Source organism: Pseudophryne corroboree, chromosome 5, assembly GCF_028390025.1.
Source record: "Pseudophryne corroboree isolate aPseCor3 chromosome 5, aPseCor3.hap2, whole genome shotgun sequence".
Lineage (NCBI taxonomy): Eukaryota > Metazoa > Chordata > Amphibia > Anura > Myobatrachidae > Pseudophryne > Pseudophryne corroboree.
Window position 1 is genome coordinate 67662411 of NC_086448.1, and position 24448 is coordinate 67686858.

Genomic DNA, 24448 nt, shown 5'->3' on the forward strand with positions numbered 1-24448 from the left:
ATACCTTTTATGGCTAAAAAATACATCACATATAGCCCTTGAGGCTATATGGATGTATTAAACCCATGCCAGATATCTCAAACTCCGGGAGAAAAGCCCGCCGGAATAGGGGGCGGGGCTTATTCTCCTCAGCACACAGCGCCATTTTCCTGCTCAGCTCCGCTGTGAGGAAGGCTCCCAGGACTCTCCCCTGCACTGCACTACAGAAACAGGGTAAAACAGAGAGGGGGGGCACTTTTTTGGGCGATATTTTATATATTTAAGCTGCTATAAGGATACAACACTTATATAAGGTTGTTCCCATATATATTATAGCGCTTGGGTGTGGGCTGGCAAACTCTCCCTCTGTCTCCCCAAAGGGCTAGTGGGGTCCTGTCTTCGATAAGAGCATTCCCTGTGTGTCTGCTGTGTGTCGGTACGTGTGTGTCGACATGTATGAGGACGATGTTGGTGTGGAGGCAGAGCAATTGCCGATAATGGTGATGTCACCCCCCAGGGAGTCGACACCGGAATGGATGGCTTTGTTTATGGAATTACGTGATAATGTCAGCACATTACAAAAATCAGTTGACGACACGAGACGGCCGGAAAACCAGTTGGTACCTGCCCAGGCGTCTCAGACACCGTCAGGGGCTGTAAAACGCCCTTTACCTCAGTCGGTCGACACAGACCCAGACACGGACACTGAATCTAGTGTCGACGGTGAAGAAACAAACGTATTTTCAAGTAGGGCCACACGTTAAATGATCACGGCAATGAAGGAGGCTTTGCATATCTCTGATACTGCAAGTACCACAAAAAGGGGTATTATGTGGGGGGTGAAAAAACTACCTGTAGTTTTTCCTGAATCAGAGGAATTGAATGATGTATGTGATGAAGCGTGGGTTAACCCAGATAGAAAAGTGCTAATTTCAAAAAAGTTATTGGCATTATACCCTTTCCCGCCAGAGGTTAGGGCGCGCTGGGAAACACCCCCTAGGGTGGATAAGGCGCTCACACGCTTATCAAAACAAGTGGCGTTACCGTCTCCTGATACGGCCGCCCTCAAGGATCCAGCTGATAGGAGGCTGGAAACTACCCTAAAAAGTATATACACACATACTGGTGTTATACTGCGACCAGCCATCGCCTCAGCCTGGATGTGCAGTGCTGGGGTGGTCTGGTCGGATTCCCTGACTGAAAATATTGATACCCTGGATAGGGACAGTATTTTATTGACTATAGAGCAATTAAAGGATGCTTTTCTTTATATGCGAGATGCTCAGAGGGATATTTGCACTCTGGCATCGAGAGTAAATGCGATGTCCATATCTGCCAGAAGAAGTTTATGGACGCGACAGTGGTCAGGTGATGCGGATTCTAAACGACATATGGAAGTATTGCCGTATAAAGGGGAGGAATTATTTGGCGTCGGTCTATCGGATCTGGTGGCCACGGCAACTGCCGGAAAATCCACCTTTTTACCTCAGACCCCCTCCCAACAGAAAAAGACACCGTCTTTTCAGCCGCAGTCCTTTCTGTCCTATAAGAACAAGCGGGCAAAAGGACAGTCATATCTGCCCCGGGGCAGAGGTAGGGGTAAGAGAGGACAGCAAGCAGCCCCTGCCCAGGAACAGAAGCCCTCCCAGGGTTCTGCAAAGCCCTCAGCATGACGCTGGGGCTTTACAAGCGGACTCAGGAGCGGTGGGGGGTCGACTCAAGAATTTCAGCGCACAGTGGGCTTGCTCACAGGTGGACCCCTGGATCCTGCAGGTAGTATCTCAGGGTTACAGGTTGGAATTCGAGAAATCTCCCCCTCGCCGGTTCCTAAAGTCTGCTTTGCCAACGTCTCCCTAAGACAGGGCGACGGTATTGGAAGCCATTCACAAGCTGTTTTCTCAGCAGGTGATAGTCAAGGTACCCCTCCTACAACAAGGAAAAGGGTATTACTCCACGCTATTTGTGGTACCGAAGCCGGACGGCTCGGTAAGACCTATTCTAAATCTGAAATCTTTGAACCTGTACATACAGAAATTCAAATTCAAGATGGAGTCACTCAGAGCAGTGATAGCGAATCTGGAAGAAGGGGATTTTATGGTGTCCCTGGACATAAAGGATGCTTACCTGCATGTCCCAATTTGCCCTTCACATCAAGGGTACCTCAGGTTCGTGGTGCAAAACTGTCATTATCAGTTTCAGACGCTGCCGTTTGGATTGTCCACGGCACCTCGGGTCTTTACCAAGGTAATGGCCGAAATGATGATTCTTCTTCGAAGAAGAGGCGTATTAATTATCCCTTACTTGGACGATCTCCTGATAAGGGCAAGGTCCAGAGAACAGCTGGAGGACGGAGTAGCACTAACCCAATTAGTGCTGCAACAACACGGGTGGATTCTGAATTTTCCAAAATCTCAGTTGACACCGACAACACGTCTGCTGTTCCTGGGAATGATTCTGGACACGGTTCAGAAAAAGGTGTTTCTTCCGGAGGAGAAAGCCAAGGAGTTATCCAAACTTGTCAGGAACCTCCTAAAACCAGGAAAAGTGTCTGTGCATCAATGCACAAGAGTCCTGGGAAAGATGGTGGCTTCTTACGAAGCGATTCCATTCGGCAGATTCCACGCACGAACTTTTCAGTGGGATCTGTTGGACAAATGGTCCGGATCGCATCTGCAGATGCACCAGCGGATAACCTTATCACCACGGACAAGGGTGTCTCTTCTGTGGTGGTTGCAGAGTGCTCATCTGTTAGAGGGCCGCAGATTCGGCATACAGGACTGGGTCCTGGTGACCACGGATGCCAGTCTGAGAGGCTGGGGAGCGGTCACACAGGGAAGAAACTTCCAGGGAGTATGGTCAAGCCTGGAGATGTCTTTTCACATAAATATACTGGAGCTAAGAGCGATTTACAATGCTCTAAGTCTGGCAAAACCCCTGCTTCAGGGTCAGCCGGTGTTGATCCAGTCGGACAACATCACGGCAGTCGCCCACGTAAACAGACAGGGCGGCACAAGAAGCAGGACAGCAATCGCAGAAGCTGCAAGGATTCTTCGCTGGGCGGAAGATCATGTGATAGCACTGTCAGCAGTGTTCATTCCGGGAGTGGACAACTGGGAAGCAGACTTCCTCAGCAGACACGATCTACACCCGGGAGAGTGGGGACTTCATCCAGAAGTCTTCCACATGATTGTGAACCGTTGGGAAAAACCAAAGGTGGATATGATGGCGTCCCGCCTCAACAAAAAACTGGACAGGTATTGCGCCAGGTCAAGAGACCCTCAGGCAATAGCTGTGGACGCTCTGGTAACACCGTGGGTGTTCCAGTCGGTGTATGTGTTCCCTCCTCTGCCTCTCATACCAAAAGTACTGAGAATTATACGGCAAAGGGGAGTAAGAACGATACTCGTGGCTCCGGATTGGCCAAGAAGAACTTGGTACCCGGAACTTCAAGAGATGCTCACGGAGGATCCGTGGCCTCTACCTCTAAGACGGGACCTGCTTCAGCAGGGACCGTGTCTATTCCAAGACTTACCGCGGCTGCGTTTGACGGCATGGCGGTTGAACGCCGAATTCTAAGGGAAAAAGGCATTCCGGAAGAGGTCATTCCTACACTGGTAAAAGCCAGGAAGGAGGTGACTGCACAACATTATCACCGCATTTGGAGAAAATATGTTGCGTGGTGTGAGGCCAGGAAGGCCCCCACGGAGGAATTTCAACTGGGTCGATTCCTACATTTCCTGCAAACAGGATTGTCTATGGGCCTCAAATTGGGGTCCATTAAGGTTCAAATTTCGGCCCTGTCGATTTTCTTCCAGAAAGAATTGGCTTCAGTTCCTGAAGTCCAGACTTTTGTAAAAGGAGTACTACATATACAGCCCCCGTTTGTGCCCCCAGTGGCACCGTGGGATCTTAATGTAGTTTTGGATTTTCTCAAATCCCATTGGTTTGAGCCACTCAAATCGGCGGATTTGAAATATCTTACATGGAAAGTAACCATGCTACTGGCCCTGGCTTCAGCCAGGAGAGTATCAGAATTAGCGGCTTTACCATATAAGAGCCCATATCTGATTTTCCATTCGGACAGGGCAGAACTGCGGACGCGTCCTCATTTTCTGCCTAAGGTGGTGTCAGCGTTTCACCTGAACCAGCCTATTGTGGTGCCTGCGGCTACTAACGATTTGGAGGATTCCAAGTTGTTGGACGTGGTCCGGGCATTGAAAATATATATTTCAAGAACGGCTGGAGTCAGAAAGTCTGACTCGCTGTTTATATTGTATGCACCCAACAAGCTGGGTGCTCCTGCTTCTAAGCAGACGATTGCTCGTTGGATTTGTAGCACAATTCAACTTGCACATTCTGTGGCAGGCTTGCCACAACCAAAATCTGTCAAGGCCCATTCCACAAGGAAAGTGGGTTCATCCTGGGCGGCTGCCCGGGGGGTCTCGGCATTACAACTCTGCCGAGCAGCTACGTGGTCGGGGGAGAACACGTTTGTAAAATTCTACAAATTTGATACCCTGGCTAAAGAGGACCTGGAGTTCTCACATTCGGTGCTGCAGAGTCATCCGCACTCTCCCGCCCGTTTGGGAGCTTTGGTATAATCCCCATGGTCCTGACGGAGTCCCCAGCATCCACTTAGGACGTCAGAGAAAATAAGATTTTACTTACCGATAAATCTATTTCTCGTAGTCCGTAGTGGATGCTGGGCGCCCATCCCAAGTGCGGATTGTCTGCAATACTTGTACATAGTTATTGTTACAAAAACATCGGGTTGTTATTGTTGTGAGCCGTCTGTTCAGAGGCTCCTACGTTTGTCATACTGTTAACTGGGTTCGGATCACAAGTTGTACGGTGTGATTGGTGTGGCTGGTATGAGTCTTACCCGGGATTCAATATCCTTCCTTATTGTGTACGCTCGTCCGGGCACAGTATCCTAACTGAGGCTTGGAGGAGGGTCATAGGGGGAGGAGCCAGTGCACACCACCTGATCCTAAAGCTTTATTTTTGTGCCCTGTCTCCTGCGGAGCCGCTATTCCCCATGGTCCTGACGGAGTCCCCAGCATCCACTACGGACTACGAGAAATAGATTTATCGGTAAGTAAAATCTTATTTTTTTTGAGCGACTTCTCTTAATAGCGTCTTTAACGCATACTAGAAAGAGTCGCTCCAACAACTCCTCACTGGGTCGCAACAACGCTTACCTTCGGGTATTAGTGCTGTCTCAATGGGCGTCTGTGTCGGATTTTCTAGCAGGTCCAGCAGACGTACCCAGGCTGTGGCCGGAGCATGGGGAGACGGTGAGTCTATGGACTTCCTCTTACTAGAGGGGTCAGGACACAGCAACACTGATTTGGTGGAGACTACAAACAGTGTGTTGATGCGCCGAACATCTAGAGTGCGACAGCATTACGCTCCGGGGATCATAGGCGCCAGGACTAGGTAGAGGCCGCGATCCTGGGAGTTTAAGTCAACAGGGGGATTCAGACGCTCTCCTGGCCGCCCCTCCTCCGAGTTCATGGCCAGTTTCCGCGCGTCTCTCGTTTCATGAACTAAATGACCTCACTTCCGGCTCAGACGCTACCACGAGGGTACTCGGTCGCAGCTTAGACGCTGCGGTTGTGTACACTATAAATCCCGCCCAGACCGAGTCGCAGGCCTTAGCGTCTGCATACACGTGGAAGCCGCTCAGCGTCCGTGTCCGCCAGTGAGCGACTGTGTGCGTTATCAGTTATCAAGTGCGGTAGTGTACATCAGTAGCGTCTGAATCCACTCAGCGTCTTACGAGCGTATTTGCTTGGATATGGAAGTGTGGTGAGTCTACCTGTATCCCGCTCTCCGGAGGCAGGGTATACAGTACTAAAAATTCTCTCTACTTCTTAGTATGTATTGTTAATTTTTAGTACCTATTGCATATGAGACCTGTATATTACTGTTTTCTGCATGTTATGTTAAAAAAAGAACCAGTTAAAAAACAGAAGTACAATTTTCCTACTTATGTATAAGTTGTTATGGAGGTTGTATTCTCATATGACAATGTCTAATGCTTTAACATGTGACTGACTGCTAGTATGTATGCTGACTTTTCCGTGTACACCTTGATAAAGTCCCCGGACAGGGGAAGAAACGCGTTGGTAGAGGAGGGAATCCGGCTGGTGAGGATGTTGACAATTTACCAATTGCACTGACGGTATACCCGGGACCGCCAGATATCATTTAAAGAGCGCACTTGAACTGTCTATATTACAGTTCCAATCCATTTGGTAATTATCCCTTTATCACCTGCCTGGGAAAGCCTCCCTTTAAAATAAGGAATGCCTTGCACTGCACTTTATGAATTTTGCTGAATGTTGCACTTATTTTAATATTGTATCTTTTATTTTTATTGTATCGTTTGTTCACCTATGTGCATTAAAATTGTGTTACACTATATGCACTTTTTTCTTTTTCCATACTCCCATTTGAATACGGGACGGTGTATGAGAACCAATTGGACAAGCGCTGGTTAAGTTACTACTTCATTTTTTTCTATACTTTTCTGTGTAATGTCAGTCCTGTTCTGACCCTCAAATCAGGTGCACTGTGGTCAGATTGATCTCACCTCTATATACTGACATATAGGGTGATTTTCAGTCACAAATTGTGTAGTCAATAACAGATTAATACCATGTCTGTGAGCGGCAAAAGTGATGAGGAGAATTTATCAAGCACTCCTAGAGCCCTAACATGCTTATCTTGTAAGTCAGGGGTAATTGATATGAATCAATTGGTCACTTATGAGGGTTTGTGTGCAAACTGTTTCGCTTTTCAGCGAAGTAAAAAACAGGAGTTGGTTCAACCACCAGCAGAGCCACCATGGAATATGTTCGCAAAGACTCTATCTTCAATAGCGGTCAGGTTAACTCCGGTAGCACCACACTATGAACCCATATATGCAGCTCCCTTCCTATGGTTTGGTTCCAGTAGCCTCTACAATCAACCAAAGGGCAGGTAAGACTAAAGCAAATACGTCTGTGTGGCAGACTACACAAGATGATACAGCGAATGATGATACAATAGATTCGAATACTCCGTATGATGATCAGTCGCAGAGTTTTAGTTCAGAAGATGTAGCTAAACTTATTAATGCTGTGAAGGCTGTTCTCTCGTTGGAAGAGCCAGCCAAGACAGTGTTAAAAACGAAAGCACCTGTATTTAAACGAACAAAATCAGTGAAAGCTGAATTCCCAGCGTCAGATGAGCTGACGGAAATGATGGATGAGTCTTGGGCAGCGCCCAGTAAAAAGTATAAGATTCCTAAAAGATGGGATTCTTATTATCCATTTCCAGCTGTGGATTGTTCGAAAAGAGAAGTTCCTCCAAAAGTAGATGCACATGTTCTGCGACTGGTGCATAAATCTGCTTTATCACTGTCATCAACCTCACTAAATGATGTCACCAAGAGAAGGGTAGAGAGCCTTTTGAAAAATATATTTTCTCTAGTAGGAGCAGTGGTAAGACCTGCTATGGCTTCGGCCTGGGTAGCAAAGGCAATGGGCAAATGGATAGAGGAACTAGAGAATGACATTCCTTCTCTTACGAAGGAGCAAGAGGATCGTTTTTGCCATTTAAGACAATCTGCCCAGTATTTGGAAGAAGCAGCAATTGATGTAGGTACAGTTGCTTCTAAAGCTTCAGCCTCGACAGTAGTCGCTCGCAGAGCAGTTTGGCTACGTAACTGGAAGGCAGATGCGGAATCCAAGAAAGAATTGGAAGCATTGCCTTTTGTCGGTAATATATTATTTGGAAAACCTTTATCGGATATCCTAGAATCAGAGGCTGAATCGAAAAAGGTCAGATTTCCGGCTGCTTATAACCCTGAGTCCAAGGGTTTAAAATTTTGCTCATTTCGTTGGCAAAGTAAAGCGAAAGCTAAAGAGGAGCCTAAGCAACCCCAGTTTAAATCCAGAGGTAGGAAGCAGTGGGCTAGCAAAAAGCCAGCTTCAAAGCCTGAACAGAAGCAGTCAGCCTGAAGAGATGGGCCTCCGCCTGGAGGATTACAGGGTTGGGGGCCGACTCCTTCATTTTGCACACATATGGCAACAGTCAACAGCAGATGCTTGGGTGCAGAATGTAGTATCTCAGGGGTATGGGTTCCCATTCAGGAGGCAGCCTCCTCAAATATTTTTTTGCACCAGCCCGTCTCGTATAGAGTCGAAGACCAATGCCCTGCAAGAAGCAGTCCAAAAATTACTGCAGTCAGGTATGATTGTCCCAGTACCTCCATCACAAAGGGGACAGGGGTTTTACTCCAATCTATTTCTAATCCAGAAACCAAATGGGTCATACCGACCAATTCTAAATCTGAAAATGTTGAACAAATACATATGGATCCCAAAGTTCCACATGGAGACGTTGCGCACCATAATGTTGGCTATGGAACCGGGAGACTACATGGTATCTCTGGATGTACGGGGATGCTTACCTACATGTGCCTATAGCACTATCACATCAGTGTTACCTCAGGTTTGCCATCCTCCAAGAACATTTTCAGTTCCAAGCTCTGCCCTTCGGGCTAGCTACAGCACCCAGGGTGTTTACCAAGATCATGGTGGTTATGGCAACTTGTCTGCGCAAACAGGGGATAAGAATATTCCCATACCTAGACGACCTGTTAATCTTAGCACAGTCGCAAGATTTACTGTTGAGCCATCTTCAACAGATGATAGTTTGTTTACAGAGACACGGGTGGCTCATAAATTGGAAAAGTCGTCCCTGAATCCGTCACAGCGGATGGTTCATTTGGGGGCCATACTGGATTCAGACCTACAGAAAGTTCTCCTACCAGAGAAAAAGATAGTCATGGGTGTAGGTCATGGCTCAGGAAGCGTTGCACGCCCAGACAATGTCAGTCCATGCAGCAATGCGACTGTTGGGTCTGATGGTATCAACCTTCGACATGGTGGAATATTCGCAATTCCATTCCAGACCAATGCAGCACCTTATTTTGACCAAATGGAACGGAAATCATCAGACGATAAAAAAGCAGATGATAAAGTTTCCAGTAAGCGTAAAAAGGTCTCTAGCGTGGTGGCTACAGACAGACCATTTAAACAAGGGGAAACCCTTTTGGATAAAAGAGTGGCAAGTCCTGACAACAGATGCCAGCCTGCAGGGCTGGGGGGCGGTACTCAGAAGCCTATGATTCCAAGGAAAATGGACCGCAAGGGAAAGTTGCCTGCCAATAAATCTGTTAGAAATAAGGGCCATTTACTTGGCTCTAGTTCAGGCAAAGGACAGTCTGCAGGGAAGACCAGTCCAGATTCGCTCAGACAATGCGACGGCAGTAGCATACCTCAATCATCAGGGAGGTACTCACAGCAAGAGACTGATGGAGGAAGTAACTCCCATTCTAAGATGGGCAGAACTCCATCTCCCAGCATTGTCAGCAGTATTTGTCCCAGGTGTACTAAACTGGGAAGCGGATTTTCTCAGTCGACACACCATTCAGGAAACCGAATGGGCACTACACCTAGAAGTGTTTCAGACACTGGTGAACAGATGGGGTCTACCAGAGATAGACCTTATGGCATCTCGTCTAAACAACAAAGTTCCAATGTACGGATCGAGAACAAGGGACCCAGGAGCGGTCCTTGTAGATGAACTGTCAGTAGAATGGAAGTTTCAGCTGGCGTATCTGTTCCCTCCAATATCTCTGTTACCTAGAGTAGTGAGAAAGATAAAAGGAGCAATGATTCTAATAGCTCCAGCTTGGCCAAGAAGGCATTGGTACACAGATCTGTTGAGAATGTCCGTGGAAGCACCGATGTTGCTCCCTCAACATTTAGATCTACTAATGCAGGGTCCTTGTTGCTACAGTCATCTGGAACGCCTGTCTTTGACGGCGTAACTGTTGAAACCTCTATCTTAGAGGCTAAAGGATTTTCGAAACAAGTAATCCAAACTATGCTTAGAGCAAGAACGCCTTCTTCGGCCCGTGTGCATCATAGAATTTGGCAAGCCTATATTCATTGGTGTACTGGAAAAAAATTCAATCCGAGATCCTTTAAAGTGTCCTGGATTTTGGATTTCCTTCAAGCAGGATTGGATAAAGGTTTGAAAGTTGCTTCCTTGAGGGTTCAAGTATCAGCGTTAACTGTATGGTTTCAGCAAAAGATTGCTGATTTACAGGATGTACGTACGTTTTTCCAAGGAATAGTACATATTCAACCTCCATTTGTTCCTCCTGCAGCTCCCTGGGATCTGAATTTATTTCTTACATTTCTCCAGGGTCCTCTGTTTGAACCACTTAAGAGAGCAGATCTTAAGTGGTTAACGGCTAAAGTTCTTTTTTTACTGGCAATGGCGTCAGCCAGAAGAGTGTCAGATTTAGGAGTATTATCGTGTAAGTCTCCTTTCCTAAGTTTTTTTCCAGACAGAGCAGTTCTCAGAACGAGATCTAGCTATCTTCCAAAGGTGGTATCAAAGTTTCACCTGAATGAAGAGATTGTAGTCCCAGCCTTTCAGGTATCGGGACTTTCTGCGGGAGAAGCGTCGCTGGACGTGGTCCGGGCTTTAAGAATCTACATAGATCGTACTAGTGCCATCAGAAAAACAGATTCTCTTCATCCTCTACGGATTCCATAGAAGAGAATGACCTGCTAGTAAATAGACGCTGGCGAGATGGCTCCGAATGGTAATATCAGAAGCTTATTCTCATGCAGATCTCCCTATTCCGGCTAATGTCTCTGCGCACACTACACGTAAGGTAGGTCCTTCTTGGGCAGCACAACAGGGTGCTTCAGCAGAACAGATATGTAGGGCAGCCACATGGTCTTCCATAAACACATTCATCAGACATTATGCCTTGGATACTTTTGCCTCTCATGACGCAGACTTCGGGCGAAAGGTCCTCCTGTGCAATCAGGAGCATCCCCACCACTAAAATGGCTTTGGGAATCCCAATGTTATCCTGTGGATAATCCTGTGGACCCAGCCAGAGAAATATACGTTATGGTAAGAACTTACCGTTGATAACGTGATTTCTCATGACGTGATTTCAGATGCGTCAGGGTGATCCCACCCTGACGCATCTGATTTGAGTATCTAGACAATCACTAAAACCTCTTCCTTCTTGTATGGAAGGGTGTGCATCTTATCGCCTAATCAGGTCTCTACCTAATGTTCCTGCCTAAAATCGCTGTGGAAAGAACTGATCTGACTGAGTCAGTGGGTGGGACTATATGGTGAAGGCCCCAATGCATCCTGGGCGGCCAGAAAACTAGTGACCGTGTTGGTGCCATTTTCACTGTCGCTCGACAATATCCCAATGTTATTCTGTGAATACCTGTGGACATAAGAGAAATCACGTTATCAACGGTAAGTTCTTACCATAACGTATATCTCACCCCTCCTCCCGCCAGTGCCCCGGAGATCTCTCAAACTGAACAGCATTCCTCGCTCCCCCCCCCCCCCCGCCCGACTTCCACCACACTCCCTCCTCCAGCAGCCGCCCTGTGGGATCCACAATACAGGAGTGTCCTCGACTGGTCTCACACACTACTGTGCAGTGCCATGGTGCTGCATTGGTGCCGGCACTCTGATCCTCCTGCCACCGGCCTTCTCTTCAGCCTGCCTCCCTCGCGATGAGTGACCAGAGAGCCCTGTGCCCTCCTGCCCCCCACCTTCCTGTATGTGACCCCATGTACCCTACTGCCTTATGTATGTGTGGCACCCTCTACCCCCCTCACCCTGGTTTGTGGCCCCCTGTGCCCCACTGTGTGTGCATGACACCTTGTGCCCTCCTGCTCCCCCCAACCCCGTGTGTGTGGCCCCTTTACCCCCTGTCTTATGTGTGTGTGGCACCATTGGCCCCACCCCTCACGTTGTTGTGTGGCCCCCTGTGCCGCTGCACTTTGAAAATGTCTGAGTGCCTCTGCCTGCTGCCAGTATCCTGCATCCACAGGGTGTGTGTGTGTATATATATATTTATCTGACGTCCTAAGTGGATGCTGGGGACTCCGTAAGGACCATGGGGAATAGCGGCTCCGCAGGAGACAGGGCACAAAAGTAAAAGCTTTAGGATCAGGTGGTGTGCACTGGCTCCTCCCCCTATGACCCTCCTCCAAGCCTCAGTTAGGTTTTTGTGCCCGGCCGAGAAGGGTGCAATCTAGGTGGCTCTCCTAAAGAGCTGCTTAGAGTAAAAGTTTTGTTAGGTTTTTTATTTTCAGTGAGTCCTGCTGGCAACAGGCTCACTGCAACGAGGGACTTAGGGGAGAAGAAGTGAACTCACCTGCGTGCAGGATGGATTGGCTTCTTAGGCTACTGGACACTAGCTCCAGAGGGACGATCACAGGTACAGCCTGGATGGGTCACCGGAGCCGCGCCGCCGACCCCCTTGCAGATGCCGAAGAGAGAAGAGGTCCAGAAACCGGCGGCTGAAGACTTCTCAGTCTTCATGAGGTAGCGCACAGCACTGCAGCTGTGCGCCATTGCTCTCAGCACACTTCACACCAACGGTCACTGAGGGTGCAGGGCGCTGGGGGGGGCGCCCTGGGCAGCAATGAAAGTACCTATTCTGGCTAAAAATACATCACATATAGCCTCTGGGGCTATATGGATGTATTTAACCCCTGCCAGGTTGTCAGAAAAACGGGAGAAGAAGCCCGCCGAAAAGGGGGCGGGGCCTATTCTCCTCAGCACACAGCGCCATTTTCCTACACAGCTCCGCTGCTAGGAAGGCTCCCAGGCTCTCCCCTGCACTGCACTACAGAAACAGGGTTAAAACAGAGAGGGGGGGGGCATTTTATGTGGCGATATTATTATATATTAAGATGCTATAAGGGAAAACACTTATATAAGGTTGTCCCTGTATAATTATAGCGTTTTGGTGTGTGCTGGCAAACTCTCCCTCTGTCTCCCCAAAGGGCTAGTGGGGTCCTGTCCTCTATCAGAGCATTCCCTGTGTGTGTGCTGTGTGTCGGTACGTGTGTGTCGACATGTATGAGGACGATGTTGGTGAGGAGGCGGAGCAATTGCCTGTAATGGTGATGTCACTCTCTAGGGAGTCGACACCGGAATGGATGGCTTATTTAGGGAATTACGTGATAATGTCAACACGCTGCAAGGTCGGTTGACGACATGAGACGGCCGGCAAACCAATTAGTACCTGTCCAGGCGTCTCAAACACCGTCAGGGGCTTTAAAACGCTCATTACCTCAGTCGGTCGACACAGACACGGACACTGACTCCAGTGTCGACGGTGAAGAAACAAACGTATTTTCCATTAGGGCCACACGTTACATGTTAAGGGCAATGAAGGAGGTGTTACATATTTCTGATACTACAAGTACCACAAAAAAGGGTATTATGTGGGGTGTGAAAAAACTACCTGTAGTTTTTCCTGAATCAGATAAATTAAATGAAGTGTGTGATGATGCGTGGGTTTCCTCCGATAGAAAATTATTGGCGTTATACCCTTTCCCGCCAGAAGTTAGGGCGCGTTGGGAAACACCCCCTAGGGTGGATAAGGCGCTCACACGCTTATCAAAAGGCGTTACCGTCTCCAGATACGGCCGCCCTCAAGGAGCCAGCTGATAGGAGGCTGGAAAATATCCAAAAAAGTATATACACACATACTGGTGTTATACTGCGACCAGCGATCGCCTCAGCCTGGATGTGCAGCGCTGGGGTGGCTTGGTCGGATTCCCTGACTGAAAATATTGATACCCTTGATAGGGACAGTATTTTATTGACTATAGAGCATTTAAAGGATGCATTTCTATATATGCGAGATGCACAGAGGGATATTTGCACTCTGGCATCAAGAGTAAGTGCGATGTCCATGTCTGCCAGAAGATGTTTATGGACACGACAGTGGTCAGGTGATGCAGATTCCAAACGGCACATGGAAGTATTGCCGTATAAAGGGGAGGAGTTATTTGGGGTCGGTCCATCGGACCTGGTAGCCACGGCAACAGCTGGAAAATCCACCTTTTTTTACCCCAAGTCACATCTCAGCAGAAAAAGACACCGTCTTTTCAGCCTCAGTCCTTTCGTCCCCATAAGGGCAAGCGGGCAAAAGGCCAGTCATATCTGCCCAGGGGTAGAGGAAAGGGAAGAAGACTGCAGCAGGCAGCCCCTTCCCAGGAACAGAAGCCCTCCACCGCTTCTGCCAAGTCCTCAGCATGACGCTGGGGCCGTACAAGCGGACTCAGGTGCGGTGGGGGGTCGTCTCAAGAGTTTCAGCACGCAGTGGGCTCACTCGCAAGTGAACCCCTGGATCCTACAAGTAGTATCCCAGGGGTACAGATTGGAAATTCGAGACGTCTCCCCCTCGCTGGCTCCTGAAGTCTGCTTTACCAACGTCTCCCTCCGACAGGGAGGCAGTATTGGAAACAATTCACAAGCTGTATTCCCAGCAGGTGATAATCAAAGTACCCCTCCTACAACAAGGAAAGGGGTATTATTCCACACTATTTGTGGTACTGAAGCCAGACGGCTCGGTGAGACCTATTCTAAATCTGAAATCTTTGAACACTTACATACAAAGGTTCAAATCAAGATGGAGTCACTTAGAGCAGTGATAGCGAACCAGGAAGAAGGGGACTATATGGTGTCCCTGGACATCAAGGGTGCTTACCTCCATGTCCCAATTTGCCCTTCTCACCAAGGGTACCTCAGGTTCGTGGTACAGAACTGTCACTATCAGTTTCAGACGCTGCCGTTTGGATTGTCCACGGCACCCCGGGTCTTTACCAAGGTAATGGCCGAAATGATGATTCTTCTTCAAAGAAAAGGCGTCTTAATTATCCCTTACTTGGACGATCTCCTGATAAGGGCAAGGTCCAGAGAACAGTTGGAGGTCGGAGTAGCACTATCTCAAGTAGTTCTACGACAGCACGGGTGGATTCTAAATATTCCAAAATCGCAGCTGATTCCGACGACACGTCTGCTGTTCCTAGGGATGATTCTGGACACAGTCCAGAAAAAGGTGTTTCTCCCGGAGGAGAAAGCCAGGGAGTTATCCGAGCTAGTCAGAAACCTCCTAAAACCAGGCCAAGTGTCAGTGCATCAAGGCACAAGAGTCCTGGGAAAAATGGTGGCTTCTTACGAAGCGATTCCATTCGGCAGATTTCACGCAATAATTTTTCAGTGGGATCTGCTGGACGAATGGTCCGGATCGCATCTTCAGATGCATCAGCGGATAATCCTGTCTCCAAGGACAAGGGTGTCTCTTCTGTGGTGGCTGCAGAGTGCTCATCTACTAGAGGGCAGCAGATTCGGCATTCAGGACTGGGTCCTGGTGACCACGGATGCCAGCCTGAGAGGCTGGGGAGCAGTCACACAGGGAAGAAATTTCCAAGGAGTGTGGTCAAGTCTGGAGACTTCTCTCCACATAAATATACTGGAGCTAAGGGCAATTTACAATGCTCTGAGCCTAGGAAGACCTCTGCTTCAAAGTCCACCGGTGCTGATCCAGTCGGACAACATCACGGCAGTCGCCCACGTAAACAGACAGGGCGGCACAAGAAGCAGGAGGGAAATGGCAGCAAGGATTCTTCGCGGGGCGAAAAATCATGTGATAACACTGTCAGCGGTGTTCATTCCGGGAGTGGACAACTGGGAAGCAGACTTCCTCAGCAGGCACGACCTCCACTCGGGAGAGTGGGGACTTCATCTGGAAGTCTTCCACATGATTGTGAACCGTTGGGAAAGACCAAAGGTGGACATGATGGCGTCCCGTCTGAACAAAAAACTGGACAGGTATTGCGCCAGGTCAAGAGACCCTCAGGCAATAGCTGGGACGCTCTGGTAACACCGTGGGTGTACCAGTCGGTGTATGTGTTCCCTCCTCTGCCTCTCATACCCAAGGTACTGAGAATTATAAGACGAAGAGGAGTAAGAACTATACTCGTGGCTCCGGATTGGCCAAGAAGGACTTGGTACCCGGAACTTCAAGAGATACTAAGAAGGGACTTGCTTCAGCAAGGATCATGTCTGTTCCAAGACTTACCGCGGCTGCGTTTGACGGCATGGCGGTTGAACGCCGGATCCTAAGGGAAAAAGGCATTCCGGAAGAGGTCATCCCTACCCTGGTCAGAGCCAGGAAGGAGGTGACCGCACAACATTATCACCGCATTTGGCGAAAATATGTTGCATGGTGTGAGGCCAAGAAGGCCCCCACGGAGGAATTTCAACTCGGTCGATTCCTGCATTTCCTACAAACAGGAGTGTCTATGGGCCTCAAATTGGGGTCCATTAAGGTTCAAATTTCGGCCCTGTCGATTTTCTTCCAGAAAGAATTGGCTTCAGTTCCTGAAGTCCAGAAGTCTGTCAAGGGAGTACTGCATATACAACCCCCTTTTGTGCCTCCAGTGGCACTGTGGGATCTCAACGTAGTTCTGGGATTCCTCAAATCACATTGGTTTAAACCGCTCAAATCTGTGGATTTGAAATATCTCACATGGAAAGTGACCATGCTGTTGGCCCTGGCCTCGGCCAGGCGAGTGTCAGAATTGGCGGCTTTGTCTCACAAAAGCCCATATCTGATTGTCCATTCGGACAGGGCAGAGCTGCGGACTCGTCCCCAGTTTCTCCCTAAGGTGGTGTCAGCGTTTCAACTGAACCAGCTTATTGTGGTACCTGCGGCTACTAGGGACTTGGAGGACTCCAAGTTGCTAGATGTTGTCAGGGCCCTGAAAATATAGGTTTCCAGGACGGCTGGAGTCAGGAAAACTGACTTGCTGTTATCCTGTATGCACCCAACAAACTGGGTGCTCTTGCTTCTAAGCAGACGATTGCTAGTTGGATGTGTAGTACAATTCAGCTTGCACATTCTGTGGCAGGCCTGCCACAGCCAAAATATGTAAATGCCCATTCCACAAGAAAGGTGGGCTCATCTTGGGCGGCTGCCCGAGGGGTCTCGGCTTTACAATTTTGCCGAGCTGCTACTTGGTCAGGGGCAAACACGTTTGCAAAATTCTACAAATTTGATACCCTGGCTGAGGAGGACCTGGAGTTCTCTCATTCGGTGCTGCAGAGTCATCCGCACTCTCCCGCCCGTTTGGGAGCTTTGGTATAATCCCCATGGTCCTTACGGAGTCCCCAGCATCCACTTAGGACGTCAGAGAAAATAAGAATTTACTTACCGATAATTCTATTTCTCGTAGTCCGTAGTGGATGCTGGGCGCCCATCCCAAGTGCGGATTGTCTGCAATACTTGTACATAGTTATTGTTACAAAAATCGGGTTATTATTGTTGTGAGCCATCTTTTCAGAGGCTCCTCTGTTATCATGCTGTTAACTGGGTTCAGATCACAGGTTATACGGTGTGATTGGTGTGGCTGGTATGAGTCTTACCCGGGATTCAAAATCCTTCCTTATTGTGTACGCTCGTCCGGGCACAGTATCCTAACTGAGGCTTGGAGGAGGGTCATAGGGGGAGGAGCCAGTGCACACCAGATAGTCCTAAAGCTTTCTTTAGATGTGCCCAGTCTCCTGCGGAGCCGCTATTCCCCATGGTCCTTACGGAGTCCCCAGCATCCACTACGGACTACGAGAAATAGAATTATCGGTAAGTAAATTCTTATTATTTATATATATATATATATATATCCAATAGTAAAGAAGGCACTCACCAGACTGGTATTGAAATGCAAAACAAGCGTTTATCAAGATTCACATCAGTGGTTAAATCATGGTTGGTCGACGTTTCGGTCCTAGCCGGACCTTCTTCCAGACCAGTATGTACAACCGTCACAATCACAGATCTAATGACCAATATTGTGGAGCCCTAAATACCCAAACATAGCCCGCCTACCAATCTGTTTAACCTATAGTAATGCCGCAAATATGGGTAGATTTGTATTTAACTAAATATGCATGAAACAAACACCATACAACTTAGTGCATAATTAGTGCCAACGGTGCCACATATAGTAACTAAGGCTACAAGAAATCAGAGCGCTCACCCTATCCTTGCAAGCATCAATGCCGTCGGTGGAACGCACGCCATCCGTGACCCGCACATCACTTCCGCCTCAGAGATAACCATCAACTTCCGGAATCGCGATAGCACACTGAATCATACAGTGGAACGCAACGCATGGTTGGCACGCAAGGCGCTTCCGCCTTCAAGCGTGCACTACTGATCGCGGGCATAGATAGCAACATCATTATGTTGATGTAAACAAACAAGCATCATAGATGAATGAATTCAAAAAATGAATACAAAAAAATAACAAAAATAGTGTGTATTTCAATAAAATAACGGCATTACTGATATTAAGTGGGGCGGCTTAGAGAGGCATCCAGAGCTCCACAACAGAAACATACAACAATAGGGACTGGTGAAAATATTGATAATATTAAAATAAATACTCACATAACAAATAACATCTAATTATGACTAACATAACAATACATTTAAAAACATATATATATTAAACTAAATGGACTGAAAGGCTAGGTGACCACGATGGATACCCATGAGCACGAGAATTATCCTCACAAAAAAAATATATATTTTTTTTGTCCACATTGACTCATAATTAAAGAAACACGCTGAGATGGTTTTGTTCGTTCAGCCCCCTTGGGGATACAGTACCCAGATGATGTATCCAATATGCCTCTCTTTTTAATAATAGTGTCCCTCTATCACCTCCTCGTGGTAGTGGTGGGATCCAGTCAATAATCATATGCCGCAATGTAGCTACTTGGTGTTTATACTGCAAAAAGTGAAGTGCTACAGGTTTATCCGTCTTGCCGCTGGTGAGTGCCAACTGTATTGAGGATCTATGTTGATTGATCCGTTCACGGTATGTCCTAATGGTTTTCCCCACGTACATTTTCCCACAGGGGCATGTAAGATAATAAATCACATGATCCATTAAACATGTTAGATGGTGTCGTAATTCAATCTTGGTACCATGTAGTGGGTGATTAAAGGAACGTCCAGTTATCATGGCTCTGCAAGTCATACATTTCAAGCACTTGAAACAACCTGGGTTCACATTTAACCAAGTAGTGCCAGGAGACGCTGACGGTCGCATTGTTGGTCTCATCAACATGTCCTTCAGATTGGCACCTCTTTGCACACTTAGCAGAGGTGGTCGGGCGCCAACCTTTTTGAACTTCGGGTCAGTGCTGATCATGGACCAATTTTTCTTGATCGATCTTTCCACATTGTGTAGGCCAGTGTTGCAACTGGTTTTAAATATGATGCGGTCATGGATCTTGTTTTTATTACTGGTCTTGTGCATATGTAGATTGCGAGCTTTGATCATGCATCTGTCAACCACTGCGGCTGTATAACCACGTTCGATAAATCGCTGTCTGCACTCAAGCAGTTGCGTATTGGCATTCATCTCATTAGAATTGTTTCTTAGTACTCTAAGAAACTGAGAAACAGGTAGATTAGACTTTAAACTATCCGGGTGATGGCTGGACGCCCATAGCAAAGTGTTCCGGTCCGTAGGCTTACGGTATAAGGTGTACTCTAGTACTGATGGTAAATCAGGATTCTTGTATATTGTAATGTCCAAAAAATTAATGTTGGACTCACTTACTGTAGCAGTTAGTTTAATTGGACTAGTGAGGGCATTCAGGGTATCCACCATGGCAAAAAACAGTTCAGCGGAGCCCCGCCAAACAATAAAAAGATCATCAATGTATCTTTTGTAACATACAATGTGCTCTGCATAGTTGTACAAGATATTTTCGTGTTCATACTTCGCCATGTACAAATTGGCGAACCCCGGGGCTAAATTCGAGCCCATAGCGGTGCCCGCCAATTGCACATAGTATTCATCCTGGTATTGAAAATAGTTACATTTAAGAACCAATCTAATCAAACTCAAAATAAACTCAATGGGCGGACCCTCATATGGTCCCTTGACGAGCGCCTCCCTTACAGCAACAATCCCCTCCTCATGAGGGATAACCGTATATAAAGACGTTACATCTAAGGTAGCTAGTATACAGGTCGATAGGTCGTCAGTGATGAGAGCCAATGCACTCAGGAGGTCACTAGTGTCACGGATATAACTGTCCATCGTCCTCACACAAGGTTGGAGAAAATGGTCAACAAACTTGGCCAACGGCTGTAGCAGTGATCCTTGTGCCGATATTATCGGCCTACCTGGTGGTGTAGTCAAGGATTTATGTACCTTAGGTAAGGTATAGATAATGGGGCAGATGGGATAGGCCACAGATAGATATTCAAAAACCTCATCATTAATCCATGCGCATTGTAGTGCCTGTGTCAACAGGTCATCTACTTCTTTCTTAAATCTAGGGGTTGGATTATATGGGATTTTGAGGTAAGTATTATTATCAGATAATTGTTTTCTGATTTCAACATCATAATCAGCAAAATCCTGGAGAACCACCGCTCCCCCCTTATCCGCATTTCTAATAACCAGGTTAGTATTGCGTTTAAGATCTCTCAACGCTTGCCACTCATTTTTAGATAGGTTAGAATAACCTTTATTGTTGTTACTATTCAATAACACCTCGTTATCTACAACTTGTAGAAAAGTTTTTAAGCTGGCATTATTAGAAATAGGATCAAATTTGCTGGTGTTTCTAAATATGCCAAGCGGACGTATTTCGGGCTGTGGTTGATTGTTGATAAATTTATTATCGAAAAACTCCCTGAGGCGTAATTGGCGTCCCATTTTGTATCTCTGAATGGACCAATCAAAAGGCTTAAAATGACAGGTGGGAATAAAGGATAAACCCTTTCTTAACAAGGAAGTCTCAGCATCTGTTAACACGTGGGAAGAAAGATTAAATATTAGGTTCGGGAACCTCTCCCTCCCCGTCCTCGTGGCTTTGAACCTCCCCCTCCGCGGGTGGGGTCGCCTGTGGCAGTTTTGGCTCTCCGTGCCCTTGTGCCCGGTCCTAAAAAAGAGGATGAGGCACCAGACCCGGATGGTGGTACACTATCTGTAAATTCAGAGTCAGAGGAGGAATATCCCTGTGGATAATTGAATCTTTGTTGCCTGTGGTTATGTCTGTTTTGTCGATTACGTCGCCACCTGGTGGATGAGTCGTCCCCGGATAACCACTTATATACTGAATGTTGTTGGTAATCAGTTTCCACAGTTTCCCATTTCTTTCTCTTGAATGCTAACAAGTCAGATCGATATTTGTCAATTTGTGTTTTGATTTTATCTAACCAATTGTCTGACTTATCAGCCTTCAAGCTAGAGGAATGTTCACGTTCAAACAGTTCAATGTCACTTTTTACCTTTTTAAGTTCTACCCCGACCTCCTCTACAACAAGTATAAGGAGATCAGAGGAACATTTGTTCAATATTCCACACCATTTTACACAGAAAGATGGATTTTTTCTACCAATAGTGGGAGTATTATATATATATATATATATATCGTCCCATCGTCCCATAGATCCGGTTCTCCTGTGGTTCCATTCCTGCACCGGGTGCCTGCGTGGTTAACGACACAGAAAGGCAGCAGACGTGGCACTTCAAGTGACTTGTAAAATGACAGCTCTTACAACAGGCAGAAGTGTAAAGTACGACGTTTCAATGCCGCTTTATTAGGGCATTTTCCTCAGGTATATATATATAATTAGGCGATTCATCGCGCCCTATGGGCGCTCTTCACATTGTCGCATTGCACGCCCCTTCAGCCCTCGCACGCCCTAGGGGCGTGCAATGTTTTTGTTATATGGAGTATTACCTCCAATCATAATGGTTAAGGGGCTGTAGCCCCTTCCGACGGCGTGAACAGCGCACGCAGGGCAGGATGAATCACTCCCTGCAGTGTATACATACTGAATCACTCCATCACCGCACATCACTGGTATACATACACAGCATTTATAACATACACCCCCTGCAGTGTATACAGTACATACACAGTATATATATATCACGCAGTCTCTTTCAAGAGCATGTCCCCCTCGCCCGCTTTGCCACACGGTCATCTCTTCGTATCTACTAAAGGCGCAAACTCTGCAGCAGGTTGTGAGTTCCCTCCTGTATATAGGAGTGGTAGTCCTGGTACCTTTGTCCCAAAGAGACAGTGGTTACTACTCGACCCCTGTTTCTAGTCCCGAAACCCAATGGGGTTTGCCTTGTTTAGAAGCAGGCTGCTTTGTCTTAGGCTTAGTGGTTTTGAAGCCCGAGATTGTCTCGGGTATGCCTGACCTTTTGCTTTCCCTTAAGGTCGAGAGGAACTAAAAGTGGTACCTTTTGCCTTCTGTACAGAAGGATTAGTATTTGGGAGAAAGGCCGTCTGACCAGCCGCCAGTTCAGACACAATTTCATTTAAGACTTCCTCAAATAAGAGCCAAGAAAAAAAAAAAGCCAAAAAAAAAAGGGACTTAATGAGGGACAATATCTCAACTGCTTTTTATGAAACATTTGGATATTACAATTATCATAACATCTGTGTGCTGTATAGAGGGGAAACGCAGAAACTTAAAAGGTGAAACTAATATATTATACAGACTCATTACATGCAAAGTGAGATATTTTATTTGTTATAATTTTGATGATTGTGCGTAAGAAAACCCCAAATTTAAAATCTCAGAAAAATAGGATTTTAATTACCTACCAGTAAATCATTTTCTTGTAGTCCATAAGGGATATTGGGGAACTTGGTACAATGGGGGTATAGACGGGGTCCAAAGGAGCTGGTGCACTTTAAATTTCTTCACTGGGTGTGTTGTCTCCTCCCCTCTATGCCCCCCCCAAGGCAGTTTTAGGTAAAACAGTGCCGGAAAGAGAGAGGACATATATGAGAGAAGGAAATATGAGAATAAAAAGCGGTGAGGTTTAATACCAGCACACCACGAACATATAACAACCAGCAACGGCTGGTAACAATAACAGTAACAGCTGAACCGGTAACCACAGAACAGAGAACCTGCAGAAAAGTCAACGCACTGAGGCGGGCGCCTAATGGGGGTAATTCCAAGTTGATCGCAGCAGGAATTTTTTTAGCAGTTGGGCAAAACCATGTGCACTGCAGGTGTGGCAGATATAACATGTGCAGAGAGAGTTAGATTTGGGTGGGTTATTTTGTTTCTGTGCAGGGTAAATACTGGCTGAATTATTTTTACACTGCAGATTGAACACACCACACCCAAATCTAACTCTCTCTGCACATGTTATATCTGCCCCCCCCCCCCCCCCCCCCCCTGCAGTGCACATGGTTTTGCCCAACTGCTAGCAAAATTCCTGCTGCGATCAACTTGGAATTACCCCCAATATTCCTTATGGACTACGAGAAAAGGATTTACCGGTAGGTAATTAAAATCCTAATTTCTCTGACGTCCTAGTGGATGCTGGGACTCCGTCAGGACCATGGGGATTAGCGGCTCTGCAGGAGACAGGGCACAAAAATAAAAGCTTTAGGACTAGGTGGTGTGCACTGGCTCCTCCCCCTATGACCCTCCTCCAAGCCTCAGTTAGGTTTTTGTGCCCGTCCGAGCAGGGTGCAATCTAGGTGGCTCTCCTAAAGAGCTGCTTAGAAAAAGTTATTAGGTTTTTTATTTTCAGTGAGTCCTGCTGGCAAGAGGCTCACTGCAACGAGGGACTTAGGGGAGAAGAAGTGAACTCACCTGCGTGCAGGATGGATTGGCTTCTTAGGCTACTGGACACCATTAGCTCCAGAGGGATCGAACACAGGCCCAGCCATGGAGTCCGGTCCCGGAGCCGCGCCGCCGACCCCCTTGCAGATGCCGAAAAGTGAAGAGGTCCAGAAACCGGCGGCAGAAGACTTTTCAGTCTTCATGAGGTAGCGCACAGCACTGCAGCTGTGCGCCATTGTTGTCAGCACACTTCACACCAGCGGTCACTGAGGGTGCAGGGCGCTGGGGGGGGCGCCCTGGGCAGCAATGATAAAGGTGCATACACACGGAGCGATATAACTGAGCGATTTTGACTATATAGTCAAAATCGCTCAGAAAGTTAGTGCAGATCGCTCCGTGTGTATACAGGCAGCGATAGCGATGCGCGTCCCCGCTAGGTCGCTATCGCTGGGAAAAATAGTCAGTGCAGGCAAGTCAATTTTGGCTATGTCGCTGCTAAAGTTAGTCAAAATCGCTATACTTTAAGAGGCCAGCGATTTTTCCCAGCGATAGCGATTTTGCAGGCGGCGGTGGTGCGGGCGGCGGCGGGTTGTGGCGGCGGTGCGGGCGGCGGCGGGTTGCGGTGGCGGTGTGGGCGACGGCGGGTTGCGGCGGCGGTGCGGGCGGCGTCGGGTTGCGGTGTGGGCGGCAGTGGGTTGCGGTGGTGGTGTGGGCGGCGGCGGTGCGGGCGGCGGCGGGTTGCGGCAGCGGTGCGGGCGGGGGAAATTTACCTTTATCTTTATCTTGCAGTTTGGCAGCGGAGCGGTACCAGTTTCAAAAATGGCGCCTCAGCGTCATTTTTGAAATTCAAGATGGCCGCCGCGAGCCAATCACGGCTCGCCGCGTCATCGCCCCGCCCCCTCCCGCTGACTTATATAAGTCAGCGCG